General features: G+C 36.9%; 1 non-coding gene across 1 annotated transcript; it reads right to left on the reverse strand.

Annotated features, from left to right (window-relative positions):
* Nucleotides 1-5,120: 5,120 nt before the first annotated feature.
* Trnak-cuu (transfer RNA lysine (anticodon CUU)) lies at nucleotides 5,121-5,196 on the reverse strand. The gene has a single exon. It is a non-coding gene; the product is annotated as a tRNA-Lys (tRNA).
* Nucleotides 5,197-12,716: the final 7,520 nt, after the last annotated feature.

A 12,716-nucleotide genomic window follows, 5' to 3' on the forward strand; every position in this document is an offset into this window, starting at 1 on the left:
AAGACCACTCTTCTTGTTTTCATCTTTACCTATTTTAAAGTCTCTGAATTGTCACTTTACTCCAGAGAATCAGATATTTCACATGTTCCTGAAATATGTCAGACATCTGTCTTTGGAGACCTTGGCGTATAGGAGAATTCATTCCTTATTTTTACATGTTTATCTTGTTCTTGTTATGCTTATGTCAACATATGAGTCTTTAAGTTTACCTTTGACAGCAAAACAGTTCCCAATTGTGACTTTAATACCTCATTTGATTTACTTCCTTTATTTGAAGTTCTGTGGGAATGTGAATGAAACCTACTACCTGAGATTTTGAAGAATATTTGTGCTCAATAATAGTGAAAATCAGAAGAATTTGTGAAAAGGTGGGGAGGCTTAGAGAAATGTGTGCAACTATCATGAATGGAATTTGTCCATAAGAGGGTTTGGTTGAACTGGATGATCATCCCATAACCAAAGGAGAGTCAAAGGGCTTGTGATTTTGAATCTATACCTTTGACAGACTTTCTGAAAGGAAGTACATCCTGTGATGTTGTGGGCTTTGGTAGTACATTGAGGGAGGTTCTCATTTTACCTCTTGCAATATTTTTAGTCTATTTCCCTTTTCTCAACATTCTAGTGTATAAAGAGTATTGATGATAATCTTTCTATCTCTAACAACCATTGAGTTGATTTGTTACTGAACTAAATATAACATAGATAAAGTGTTCACATTTGAGTCTCTCAAAAGACAGGTGTAACTTTTACATTTATTTTTATTGCTTAGGGTTGGATTGCATGAAATTTGCAGTTTGCATTTTTAATCAAGTCCATCAATGGCACTATGTCATATACCTTAAATGTAGCTGAAAGAGCATTTAAATGATTAAAGAAAAGCTTTGATTGAGGCTAATTGGGTAATGGTTAAAATTATGTTGTGACATTCAAGACTATTTTCCCCAGGGGAAACGAAAAGAGAAATAAAGAATGGAAGAAAGAAAGAATGTAAGACAGACAGACAGACAGAGCAAGAAAGGAAGAAAGAAAGAGCAAGGAAAGATGGAAGAAAGGAAGAAAGAAAGAAAGAAAGGAAGGAAGGAAGGAAGGAAGGAAGGAAGAAAGAAAGACTCCCATTCACACATTTCCACTCCCACAAGTATTTTTTTTTTAAATTATACTACTAGGGAATAAATGAATATATATCTCTGTGGAATAAATTATTTGGTATTTTGTGTGATACAAGTGCTAAGAACTGTTACAAATGAAATGTTTTGCTTTCAAAGAAAGATAACAAGGTTTATTATGTTTATTAGTGTGTGTTAGCTTTACAGTTTTACTTCATTTTCCTCCTATACTTGAGAGACTGAGGAAGATACATAAAATATGCAGTTCATATCAGTTCTGTGTCAAGATTCCTATACAATTGCACAATTTAAGTTATTTACTTTTTCTGTCAAATAGTAAAAGTCAAAGTATTCCTATTGGTTCATGTGTTTTCTTTTGCATGGGGGAAAATAAAAGGACATTTCAATTAAAGGGGGAAAAAAAGACAGTCCAATTAAATGATATTGATTTGGGCACAACACCAAAGACTAAAAACAATGAGTATATGTTTGTATGTTTGTGTGTGTGTGTATGCATGAACACATTTGTGTATGTGTGTCTATGTGAGTGTGTTTGTGGAACACAAACTTCTCTATTCATTCAGATATCAGATTTAATTGTTATGAAGCAATTCACACACAAATGAAAGATTCTTTAGAAATACAAAATTCTACAAACATGATCTTCAAGGGTCACAGTGACCATTGGCATATTATCTTTTTAAATTACCTCAGGATTATATATGATCCTGGGAATGTATATTAATGTCAAAAAATATTGTGTGTAGAGAGGGGTAGAGGTTGAGGAGAAAGCAATGGGGAAGGATCTGTGTGAGGGGGTACTGGGAAGAAAGGGGTAGCTAATATTGGGATGTAAAGTGAATAAATAAATAATTTAAAAAATATTGTGTGCAAAATACTTGTCCTCTAAGTTCCAATTTATTAAGTTGTAGATTGTTGAGCATTTAAGTATAGCTATATCAGATACTTTAGGAGATCTTAGTTGTTTTAGAATTGATTGTATTTATTGTTTACTTATATATGTATGTGCATGATGGGTCTATGTGTATATGTGTACATGTGTGTCTACAGTGTGTGTACATGTGTGTATATATGTACATGTACATGTGTGTGTGTGTCAGTGTGTTCAGGTGTGCATATACTCTGTGGAGGTATTTATGCAGAGGATAACATTTTCTTAATTGATTTTCTTCATCCCCCATAGGATACGTGACTCCTTAGGTCTTCATATTTGTGAGGCAAAGACTTTTATCTGCTGAGCAATCGCATAGATCCTGGTTTTCTTTGTTTTCTGAGAAATTAAAGGCACTAATAATATAAGACAATATTATCTTGTGTGAATACCTAATACTGTTTTCTAACAGAATTTTATGTCATTAGGTTTAGGACTTCATGCAGTTTTTATATAGACTTTAAATGTCAATAATAGCTCAGAATAAATGGATTAGCTCATGGGATTATTGTTTCTCTAAAGTAACTTATTCTAATTGTATAAGTGTAATTTTAACAAGCATGATTATTTTATAGCTATTTTATTCAAAGTAGCCTGAACTCTAGTTAAGAAGAAAGAAACTATATAAACCCAAAGAAATTAATATTATATAGCATTCACTCTGCTTGTGCACACTAAATTTAATTGAAACTTAAAACTTCAATTGCTGCAGTTAGAGCTGTTCTGGAAGGTAACTTCTGACAGTCAAAGTATAGGTGTGTCAGCACTGAGGAATGAGTAGAATGACCCATATGGGCAAAGTGTCAATGCTTAATTATAATGTATTTATTATTGCATTAATTGAGAATAAAAAATTCACCAATCCACTTGGTCTAGTTTAATCTTGCTTCAATGGACATATAGTTGCTGGAGTAAAAATGACAGTATCTCAAGTAATGAAATTTCACTTATTTTAAAGTGATGAATACAAATCCAGGTGTGCATGATCCTTGGAAATTTACTTTTCTCACATTGTAAAAGGTATACATTGCTGAGTGCTTCCTCAAGTCATTCGTCCTTACACTTCAATGCTCTAACAGGTTATCATAGCTTCCATAGCTCATGGCTCAAGAACTTTCCACCAACTATACTTTCCAAGTCCAGCAAGGCCTTTGTGGAGTAAGAATGACAAGGTTCCTGCTCCTGGACAGGGCCAGTGGATGTGGGCCTCCATGAGTGTTGATGGCTGCCATGTGAATAAGGCTTCTTTGTATAATAATGTACATATATTAAATTTCTCCTTTAAGGAATGCCCTTCCTATTAACATTAACAATTTCATGATAATCAGAGACAGCAAGAGTACAGGAGACAAAGATGTGGCTAATATCTTAGCAAAATGTTAAACATGAGACTTTCAGGACAGTCCTTAAGGCTGTGGAAAGGAACTCTTAAAAACATGAGTTCAAAAATATATTATTTTTCACCTATGCAAAAATATAAGGACGCAATATGAATTGTATAAGGAGCTTTGTGAATCTAAAGGAACAAAGGCAGCTGCATTAATGAGCCAGCTTTTATCAGAAAGCTACAAAGGCAGGCAGATTAGTGTGTTCAAGGTCACCCCAGAACACAGTGAATCTAGGCCAGACTGTGGTAGAAATAGTAATTTCAGGATGGGATTCTCCCCAGATAGCTTAGCATTTGTGCTGAACAGAGGCAATCAGATCTCTGAATTCTTTTGTGATATTAGAAGAAATGTGTGCTTGCTGTCCAGAGAGATCTTTGGAGAGCAAAAACAGCTCTTTACAAATTTTTTCCTAATAGTTTCTGTTTTGGTTGGAACTTCAAAGAGGTTTTTTGGGGGGAGGGGGGTTGTTTGTTTGTTGTTTTTTGTTTTTCAGATTTTCTGACTTTGGTCTGAAAACAAATGAGCTATCCAGATAGTTTTTAGAATATTTACTGACAGAGAAAGAGCTGTCTCAACCACTGAGTTTTTAAAATAGAAAAAAAATACTGTCTAGAGCAGAGCAAAACAAAGATAGAGAGAGCAGTCTGGAAAGCCATCTCAGAAGAACCTAGGCCACCAGTTTCAACCCACAATTTGACTTAGAGTCATTTCTTTTAGCTGATCCTAGACACCCCTTCCTCAGAAACCCTCTCCAATCTGAAGCTGGCCCATGACATGTACCCTGTAACCTTCCCTCCTGAAGATATTTAATAAGTCATTGAATATAACATCTGGGTCTTCAGTTAGAATATCACGCTATATAATATCTATCTTCTTTTTGATCACTTGAGTTGGATCTAGTTGCAAATTTTAATAAGAGTTTTAATAATATAATCTAACAATAAAAATTAAGAATAGAAACTTAATAATACTATTGAATAATGAGAAATTTAATACATTTGTTAAATGCAATATTCTTTCCAAAGCTTTTCATTTATTCTTGAATTTTAGATGCCTCTGTTAACATTAAGAATATAAATTTTAGAACTACTATATTCTAGTATAATGGTTAAAGTCTAAAGCATTTGGACAGTAAAGAAAATAAAGAGTTATCATAATGTTGAAAAAAACATGTGAAGTTGATATGTCTCTATTCCTCTATGCTTCTTTATCTGTCTATTTAGGATAAGTTAAAAGAAATGCTTTCTGTACTTTCCTATGTCAGTTTATATAAATAAAAGCATCAATATCATTAGCATTAATTAAAAATTTCTCATACAGGCAATAAGATCACCTTGACTGACGTACACAAGTGGAGGGTGCACATACTAATGAGGTACCTGAAGGCCAGAGGTGGAGCCATTAAACATTCCTCCCAAGCCCCTCCCCCCTTCTCCCCTCCTCTTTTTAACTCAGATCGATCCTGGGTTTATGGGGGTATGCATCCAGATCCATCCACCATCCGCCATGTGAATAAACCAGTTTTGGAAACCCAAGGGCTTCCTCGTGTTGGGGCCACGCAGCTATGAGGAAGCGTGAGGAGCCAGGGAGAGGCTTTTAGTTAATGAACTGCCGGGCCCAACTTCCAGCTGGAGGAACCCTGGGATCCCCAGACTTCTTTTTCCCAACATCTGGCGCCCAACGTGGGGCTCGAACCTACAACCCTGAGATTAAGAGTCTCATGCTCTACCTACTGAGCTAGTCCCCAGCCTTCTTTTTCCCAACACTCTTGTGTTTTAAGAACCCATTTATTTATTAAAGTCAATAAAAACAGACATTTCTCTTACTTTTTTCACTACTGATATTACATTTACTAATTACCTATTTAAAGGAGGTTTATTGTTGCTCATTGAGGGTAGATCATGGCAGGAAAGCATAGCAATTTCAGGGTTTTGATAAGAGTATGTGTCAGATGCTACACACATTGGGGGGGGAGGCAGACTCAATAGGCAGCAGGGCATTTATAAACTTCAAGTTAACCTTCATTCAGTCAGGTCCTACAGTAAAACTCTAGTTGACAGATCCCACAGCCTTCCAAAGTAGCACTACAAAGAGTTGAAAATGCAGAATCTTATAGAAGATATTTTCTAATCAAGCCATCACAGTACATGATTGTTTGGAGCTTCTACAGAGCTAGACTTATGAGAGTTGAGAGGTAGTGGTATCACTGTTACAGATGGAATACATCGTTTTGAAGATGAATCAATGAAAACAGACATGTTTTACTTTTAATTAGAAACAGAGTCTTGCCAGGCAGTGATGGTGCATGCCTTTAATCCCAGCACTTGGGAGGCAGAGGCAGGCGGATTTCTGAGTTCAAGGCCAGCCTGGTCTACAGAGTGAGTTCCAGAACAGCCAGGACTACACAGAGAAACCCTGTCTCGAAAAACAAAAACAAAAACAAAAACAAAAACAAAAACAAAAATAGAAACAGAGTCTTGACCTAGATTAGTTGGAATAGGGATGTATCATAGTTGTTAAAGCATGAAAGAAATGTCATGGAGTATAAGAGTAAAAAATTTCTTCCTCATACAAGAATATTTGAAGTACAAACTGGAGTCTGTTAACAAAGGCCTTCTAGTCTGTTGTAATTTTGCCCTCATTTCTCATCTGCATTCATTGCTTTAAAAACAAGCTTTCCCTGAAAGACTAAAAAAAAATTGACATTATGATTTTCTAGATTCATCTAATTATTTGCACAGACTAAACAATTATCTCAAGAAACTGTTTTTTCTATGTGCTTGAATGGTCAATTGTCCGTCTTGTCAATCAGCTCATGACAAGTGCAGTCAGGATCATGTGGTAAAATGTCATTGCTTGCAGTTTTATGTCATTCTCTGTGGAGAGCATAATTCTGGAAAATATAAATCTTCTTTGTCTTTATCTGGAAAAGATAAAGACAGAATAAAGAAGAAGTTAAACATTTAATCTGCACAGCCAAAAGGTTGAAGAAACAATGCAGAGTAAATATAGCTTTAGATGACAACTCTTTTCACTGCTGCTCTTCATTGCTTCTGGAAGCAAATTTTACCTAATGCATGCATTTATGGAGAGACAAATATACTCATAATTCATGCAATGAGCTCTTTTTACATGTCAGAAACCGTGTTAAATACTTTACATGTAGTCAGTAAAACTAAGCATTAATTACTTTATTGCTTGCTTTAATCCAGAATGATGAAAGATTCAGCTATACACAGAAAACCTTTAATTGCAGAGTGATGAGTGTTCACAGAAGGAAATAAACTTGCTTTAAGAGGCCAATCGAGGACATTTATTGTATTGGATGCCCACAGTAACCCTGTCACACAGTGCTCTGGATGAATTATTTGACATTGAACACTAGTTCATTTTCCATGTCTCCCAAATTGAGGAAACACAGAGTAAATTTAGAAGTGGGTAAAGTGATAGAAAAAATTCTTGCTCTGTTATAGGAAGAAAGTTCTGAAGCTGGTGTGAATGTGATATGCATAAATCCAAGTACACGGTTGTTCCTGGCACAAACAGAGATGTGAGCATGGGCATGTGGACTATAATGAGGGAATTTTCTCCTGCAATGATCTTTGTCTACATAATTAAAAAGAAATAAAGAGTGAGCCCAGCTTCCTCATGAGCTTTCAGAGGGTCAGATCAGTTTAGCTTTTGCTGCTAACAATAACATAAAACTTCAAGTCCATGCCTTTTAGATTTACCTGTGTGAAAAGAAATTGGGTCGTTGTAAAGGTAGAACTGACACAGAGAACCTGCTCTAATTTTACTATTGCAAGATGTCTATTGGAAGAAACTCTTATGTCTTGTTTAGAAAAATATTGAGATTCATTCTAGCACCATTTCAGGAAGCAAAAGGAAAGGATGCTTACGATTGCCCATCTGTCAAAGCATCTTTTATTTGTCTGAGATAATTATCTGTGGGATACCGACAGAAGGTGGCTATCATCCTTGCAGCCATCTTGAGCCATATACCCTGACAAGAGGCTTGTTTACAATAGCCTACAACAGCTGAGAACACTCTGATAACATCTTGTTTTAGATACTCAAGATTCTCCCTTGGGTGTGTGAGACTTAAAGCTTTGATTTAGAGACTTAAGGGCATGACTTAGAGATCAGATTTAGAGATAAGACCTATGTGTGTGACTTAAGGGCATGACTTAAGGGCATGGCTTAGAAGTGAGACATATAAAAGGTGAGAGGCAGACAGAAGAGTTGAGTACAACTTGGAGTAGGAATTAGGCATTGAGGAAGAAGACACTTGGACTAGATAACTCAGAAGAAATTATTATTAAGTATTAGGAACTTGGAGTAGGCACTTGAGACTCGAGACAGGCAATTATTATTAGGTATTAGGCACTTGGCACTTGGAGGAAGAACTTGGAATTAGACATTAGGCACTTAGCACTTGGAAAGAAGCTTGGAACTTGGAGGCACTAGAGACTAGGAACTAGGGACTTGGAGAGAAGAAGAGAGACTGAAGAATAAACGGGATTGAATCACACTCTGTCTGGTCTCCATTCCTCGAGTCCTCACTCTCTCTCTTGCTGAACCCCAACCTGCAGACTGGAGCAGCTTGGGGGCAGTGCAGGCTCTAACAACTTAGTCCCCAAGGCTTTTGGCAGTGCAGGTTCCAACATTGATAGAGTGGTCCCCGACATTTTGACCCCCAAACATGGGGCAGCTTGGGCCGCAACAATTATCATCTCTGATGGTTACTGCTTCTGTCTGCAAACCTAGGCCTAGTTCTGGACGCTTCTAGCTTTCACAAAAATCTAATCTGAGCCTAAATATTTTCAGCTTCTGAGATTTACTGCTAAATAAGCTTACCCTTTTTAGCAGCTTCTGAAATCTGGCTGGCTGGTCTGGTTCAAAATTCTCTCCAAGCTGACTTATTCACTCTGTCTTTTTTCTCAGCCTCTGACCTATTGTTTTGCTTGGTCTGACAATCTGTTTTAGTTTTCTGATCTGACTCCCCAATCTCTGGCTCAGTGTGTCTTCATCTGTATCTACCTTGTTCTCTCTTAAACCTCTCTGTAAAATTCTCATGGTAAAAACTCTCTCTCTGTCTCTCTCTGTGTCTCTTTCTATCTCTCTCTGTCTCTGTCTGTCTCTCTCTGTCTCTGTCTGTTTCTGTCTCTCTATCTCTCTGTCTCTGTCTCTCTCTGTCTCTCTGTCTCTCTGTCTCTCTGTCTCTCTCTCTCTCTCTCTCTCTCTCTCTCTCTCTCTCTCTCTCTCTCTCTCTCTCTCTCTGTAGAGCCCTTCAAATATTTTCTCTTTCTTCTCTCTTTCTCATTAGAGTTGGGCATGTCATACTCTATCAAAAATTTCTTTGATTAGTCACCTTCTCTGGCACTCAATTGCACATCACCTTCAAACATGGGTGCTTCTACAAACTACTTTTACAAAGCAAATTTACCTTCATTGTTTGGGTTTAAAGGAATGTGATAAGGCTGTGGCACACTGCAACTAGAAACAGGATGTTCCAGTAAACAACACAATCATCTAGTTCACAGCGTGATCAAATATCCTGCAACCCATCAGTCTGGGGTTTCTAAGAAATCCCTTAAAGTTTTATGTGTTAGAACAGTAGATAATATATCATATACTTTATTTATAGTCATTTTAAAATATTTCTCAAGGCCAATATCTTCATATATTTTTGTTTCCTGAATTCATTATTACACAGTTATGGACAATTGTGAAGACAAGAACATTAGAATTACTCATGGGAAATTATGGATACATTGGAAGATGGAATCAGTTCAACCTGCATATGGACCAGTTCCACCCATGCTCTTTCTTTTTTACAGTCTGGTATGCTCTTAGCCTTACATCATTTCAAGTAAGATCTTTATTAGTTGTCAGACCCTGCTCCAGATGGGGTCCCACAAAGTCTCCAGCTTGGCAGAGGACAGGGTGTAAACAGCTGTTGTCTCTGCCACTGCTGCCCCTGCCCACAGGTGGTTCAGAGTAGAGTGTCAGCAGGGAAGGTCTGCTGCTGCCTGTCACCCTCTCTGGAGCAGAGAGAGGAGAACCCCGAAGGCGCAGGAGAGCCAGCGTCTTCTGAAGTGTTACAGCTCTTTGCTAAGCCGGGAGGTGCTGGCTAGCTAACAGGGAAAGAGAGCAGATCTCTTTCCCAGTGTTAACAGCTCTGGAGCCAGTGAGGGGCCCTGGGCTAGCCAGCGAAGAGGGGAGGGTCCATGGCAGAAACTCTTGAACAACACAGGATGATTCTTGCGCACACACCTTTACTTCTCAATTAAGCTCAATATATATAGTTTGGGGTGGGTTAAGGTTTTAGCAGCAGGTAATCCCATTGGCTTGGTCTGAGGTTCTGGGGATGCCTTATATGCATGAGAGCCTGGGGCACTATTCCTATGTGACCCAATGGCCATAAACCTCTCTCTGTGGGAGGGGTTGTGAAGGGTGGAATCTGAGAGAGCCAGGGGCCCAGGAACAGAGCTGAATGCCTTCTGTCCCAAAGGGTCTCCGGGGTTCAAAAGCTTGTTTGACCAGGCGCCTGGTTGTCTCTCATAGCTCAGCGCCCCACAATTAGTTACTTTTCCAAATTTAGGTTACATAAGTAATAGTTTTAACCCAAGTTTAAAAGTTGTAAGAACTATGTATCGAAAATGACTATATGCTTTCACCTTAGACCTTAAATGTTTATGTGATTACTGTAGTAAGACAGGAATGGTAAATTTTCAATTTTACAGAGAAGAAAACTGAGGTGAGAAATATGTGTGAAATTCTGAAAATATATTTAATGCTCTTTCCTAAGCTCTAAAAGCCAAGAAAAGATCTTCATTTGAACATTCCTCTCTTATAAGTAGCCACACTATAGCTGTGTATCATAAAGAAATAGTTTGTTCTTCTTATTCTTTCTTCAAAAATATTCAGTATCAGGCTGGAGAGATGGCTCAGAGATTAAGAGCACTGACTGTTCCTCCAAAGGTCCTATGTTCAATTCCCAGCAATCACATGGTTCCTTACAACCATCTGTAATGGGATCTGAAGTCCTCTTCTGGTATGTCTGAAGACAGTGAGAGTGTGCTTATATACATTGAATAAATAAATAAATAGTTAAAAATATTCAATATCAACATGAGAGAGAGATTATGATGTAAAACTAGAAAATCATTAAGCATTGCCTGGAAAGATGGCTCAGTAGTTAAAAATACGTGTTTTTCTTCTAGAAGACCTGGGTACAGTTCCTAGCACCCACATGACAGCTCACAACCATGCATAACTTCAGCTCAAGGAAATCCCACACTATCTTCTAGCCTTTGGGGGAACTTTACACACTCACACACATATTAATAAGAATGAAAACAAATCTTTAAAATCATAATAAGTATTTCATTTATCTTATTAGAGAATCATCTGTATGCTATATTTGTGGTGCTTATTTAAATTGTAAGATTTATATGCTGGTTGCCACATTTAAAGTGACTTTCTAAAGAAACCTGCATTTTAGATACACAAGTCAGTACATACATATAATATAGATAATTCTGGAATGATTCTTACTTAGATCATCTTTGTATGGCTCAAGTGAATATTAAACTAGCTTGCATTGTGCAAATGATATTTTTTACATTATAAAACCATCTGCAGCTACTTTCAATATTTTATTTTCACATAAATTTGAAAATATTTTCTATGTGATTATGAAGATGGATTTCTAGGTTAATTCAAATTCCTGAACTCTATATAAATGGAAATATGCTAATAATCTTTAGCTCTATATAAATAGATATACTTTTGGAAATATAACTTCTGAGGTTTTGTATTATTATGGTTTATGAGTTGATATTTTTTTCTCCTGGTATTTCAGCTTTGCAGCATAATTTGAGAGCATGATACTAGTATGGTTTTTTGAAATCTCATTCCTATCATTTTTATGTTAATAGCATATTCACTCTGGTCTCCTTAGCACACTGCATCCTGTATAATTCAGACTTTTTTCTGAAATAAAAGATAAAGTTGATTATGTAGATTTGTATAGGCACTGCACAGTATATGTAAGACTGTGTATTTAGTAGTCAAACAGTCAGACACAGTGACAAAATGATTGAAACACCTGTGGCTCTGTTGTCTGTACTAAGAAATTTTTTGATGCAAATAATTGTACCTAACCAATGAACAGAAGCTGCTGGCCCCTGTGTTTGAATTAGAGAAAAGCTAAAAGAAGCTGAGGAGGAGGGCAACCCTGTAGGAGGACCAAAAATCTCAATTAACCTGGACCCTGAGATCTCTTGAACACTGGACCACCAACCAGTCAGCACACATCAGCTGATATGAAGCCCCCAGCACATATGTAGCAGAGGATGGCTGGGTCTGGGTTTAGTCAGAAAAGATTAAATTAACCTTCAAGAGACTGGAGGACCCAGAGAGTTTAGAGTTTGGGTGGGGTTGGGGGTGGGAACATTCTTGTGGAGATAGGGGGCGTGGAGGAGGTATGGAATATGGAACAGTCAGAGGGTGGACTGGTAGAAAAATATAATTTGGAGATTAAAATAAATGAATAAATAAATAAATATTTCTAAAAGAACTTTTTTTTTTTCTTATTTTTGACACATAGTGTCTCCAAAAAGCCCAGCTTGGCCTCAAAATTCTGATGTGCCCTCACCTTGTCTTCTTGAGTAAAGTAGAATTGCATGCATTTTTATATGTTCCTAGCAGTAATTTTTTTATAATGTGAAAATAAAAAATAAACAAACTAAACGTCCTTAGAAACCCCCTTTTTAACAAGTTGTTTACACAAAGGGGTTCAGAAAATTCTGTTTTTATTTTGTATAATTTTTCTACCAGTTGTTATATGCAGGGGACAAACTATCTGAAGATTGAAGGTCACAACTATAAATGCTAAAATGTAATGATAATACATTTTATCTAAAAACAGAATGAGATACACAGAATTTTGTGAGCCATACAGTCATTAGATATAGTAAAGCAAAGTAAACTAATCCAAATTTGCCTAATTCTTAATTTCGTGTATTTTTGAAGTGTTGAAGTTTAATCAGCAGTATAGTTTGCTTTAAGAAGTTCACAATTGTTCTTCTTGCCTGCATGTGAGAGAACCCCAGTGCACTGGATTATTATTATTATTATTATTAAACCTCATGTTATTGCAGCAAATCCCATCTGTGAGTGTTTCTGGGGGGGCACATCCCCTGGTTTTGGATCTTTAGGTCCAACATTTTGGAGGTCCCACCGAGATTTGTGCGCTCTCTCAGA

Source organism: Arvicanthis niloticus, chromosome 1 (assembly GCF_011762505.2).
Source record: "Arvicanthis niloticus isolate mArvNil1 chromosome 1, mArvNil1.pat.X, whole genome shotgun sequence".
Lineage (NCBI taxonomy): Eukaryota > Metazoa > Chordata > Mammalia > Rodentia > Muridae > Arvicanthis > Arvicanthis niloticus.